Source organism: Oculina patagonica, chromosome 6, assembly GCF_052425735.1.
Source record: "Oculina patagonica isolate OP01 chromosome 6, crgOcupat, whole genome shotgun sequence".
Taxonomy (NCBI): Eukaryota; Metazoa; Cnidaria; class Anthozoa; order Scleractinia; family Oculinidae; genus Oculina; species Oculina patagonica.
The window spans coordinates 17041324-17043070 of record NC_135763.1 but is presented as its reverse complement, the minus strand read 5'-3'; the positions used below and the strand labels follow the sequence as shown (position 1 = coordinate 17043070).

The 1747-nt window shown below is 43.8% G+C and overlaps 1 pseudogene; it reads left to right on the top strand.

Moving 5' to 3' along the window:
- The first annotated feature begins 289 nt into the window (after window positions 1-289).
- LOC144656316 (melanopsin-like) lies at window positions 290-1400 on the top strand (annotated as a pseudogene).
- The last annotated feature ends 347 nt before the right edge of the window (window positions 1401-1747 follow it).

Here is a 1747-nt window from a genome sequence, read left to right as displayed (position 1 = left end):
TTGAACTTAATAGGGCGGCCGGATATTCGTATTTAGCGGGTTAGTTGAAGATGATATATGAGAGCTTTCAATTTAGAAGAAAATCCAAAAACACTTCTGAACAGCAAAAAAGCGAAGTTTAAATTATGAAATAAATGATAAATGATAAATAAATGATAAATGTTCGAATCAGTCGGACGACACGAAGTTATGTCACCCGATATAATCATGTCTATGACAAAATTTACGGAAGAAATCAAGACATATCGAAACTCGCAATTAATTCAAACTATCTTTATTTTAGATCAAAGATCAAGCTGAGACATAGTAGCCAGTCATTGAACAAGTGACTACTTTTTCAGACACCATACTCGCACGAGATATGGATGAAGAGGTTTCAACTGTCCTCAGCCCAACAGTTCACCACACTATTGCCTTTATTTACTTCCTGTTTGGGTTCCTTTCATTCTCCCTCAACTCAATCGTCATCTTCACGTTCATCATGGACCATTCACTCCTTTTTCCCGCCAATCTGCTAGTCCTTAGCATAGCCATTGCTGATTGGCTGATGGGAGTGGTGGCAAATCCCATGGGAGGGACTGCCAATGCTTCAGGTTCGGCGTTCGGCGATACCTCCTGCACCTTTTATGGTTTTGTTACCACTTTCTTGGGCCTGGGCGCCATGCTACATCACGCAGCGTTTGCAGTAGACAGATACTTGGTGATCACTCGACCAATGAAAGCCCAGCATAGCATGGGACGCATGCTAGCAGTGATTGGCTTTTTATGGGCCTTCTCCCTCATCTGGAGTGCGTTTCCTTTGCTGGGTTGGTCCGCGTACGTTCCAGAAGCTGGTGACATTGCTTGCTCCCTCCGATGGCAATCAGAGCGCTCTGTGGATACATCTTTCGTAGTTTGTCTTCTTCTACTTCGGGCCGCTTGCTTTAATCGTGTTCTGCTACACCTTCGTGTTCTTGAACGTTCGTTACATGACACGAAACGCACAAAAGATCTGGGGTGCAAACGCCGCTGCTACCATGGAAACCGTCCAAGCATCGTGGAAGTTGGCAAAGATAGCTCTGGTCATGGTTGTTGGATTCTTTCTGGCGTGGACGCCGTACGCTGTGGTGTCGTTCTACGCAGCATTTGGTTCTGCCGAAAACGTCCCGACCCTGGTCGCAGCTATTCCGTCTCTGTTCGCCAAGACGTCTACTTTCTATAACCCACTAATTTATTTTTTCGCCTATAAATCATTTCGTGAGAGCTTGCTAAACACGTGGCGAAGGTACCGTAACAGAAACGCGGTAATGCCCCTTGTTCAGGCCAGTCACTCAGCTTTTGTTATCAGTTCAAGGGCCAGCAGAAATGTCAATGATTCCACTGTAGTTGAAGAAATTCCTTTAACGTCAGTAAGTATGTAACGACTTGTACCGCTAGATTCCGCAGACGTTTAATTGAGCTATGTTTGTCATGTCAAGTTGCTTCGTTACTTAGAGTAACAAACATTTTAATAACTATCGTTATTTTCATCGCAATATCCATAATGCCATTTGTAGCTGAAGAACAGAAAAAGAAAGAATTCTTCTCCCATGCAAGCTGCTTGGGTTTTCGTGTCGCGAGGCAGGCCTAGTTGAGAGGAAGCTCGGACACGCAGAAAATAGAAAAAAAAAACGAGGTGAGATGACTTCTTTGTAGGCCCGGAGGATAATATGAAAAAATAAACGGCACGCATACATACATGCATAGGCGATGAAGTTTTATAATTGAC